The 301-nt window shown below is 34.6% G+C and overlaps 1 protein-coding gene across 1 annotated transcript in view; it reads right to left on the bottom strand.

Annotated features, from left to right (window-relative positions):
• LOC109232741 (F-box/kelch-repeat protein At3g23880-like) overlaps positions 1-301 on the bottom strand; it is a 3,543-nt gene that overhangs the window by 867 nt on the left and 2,375 nt on the right. The gene's annotated exons all lie outside the window — the stretch shown is intronic.

Raw genomic sequence — 301 nt, 5'->3', positions numbered from 1 at the left:
GGGGGGGGGGAAATTGAGATTTTGATTTCTCAAAATTAAAAACAAAATAGATTTAAGACACGGGAAATGTCATACCTTCAATATTGTAGTACTTTTGTCTCATATTTGCTGCTTTGTGTTTCAGAAAAACCAAGAATTCAAGGGGTCGTGTTCTGAGTTCGGATTTCTAGTAGTGATATAGATGGAGGGCTTTTCACATAATATCTCTCAAAATTTATAACATCTTTATAACTCTTTTTATTATAATTTTGAATTTTCTTAGCCAAATTCCCGCACCCGTATCTATACCTGGATCCGCACC

Source organism: Nicotiana attenuata, chromosome 9 (assembly GCF_001879085.1).
Source record: "Nicotiana attenuata strain UT chromosome 9, NIATTr2, whole genome shotgun sequence".
Classification (NCBI taxonomy): Eukaryota; Viridiplantae; Streptophyta; class Magnoliopsida; order Solanales; family Solanaceae; genus Nicotiana; species Nicotiana attenuata.
This window is presented reverse-complemented; position numbering and strand designations above follow the sequence as displayed.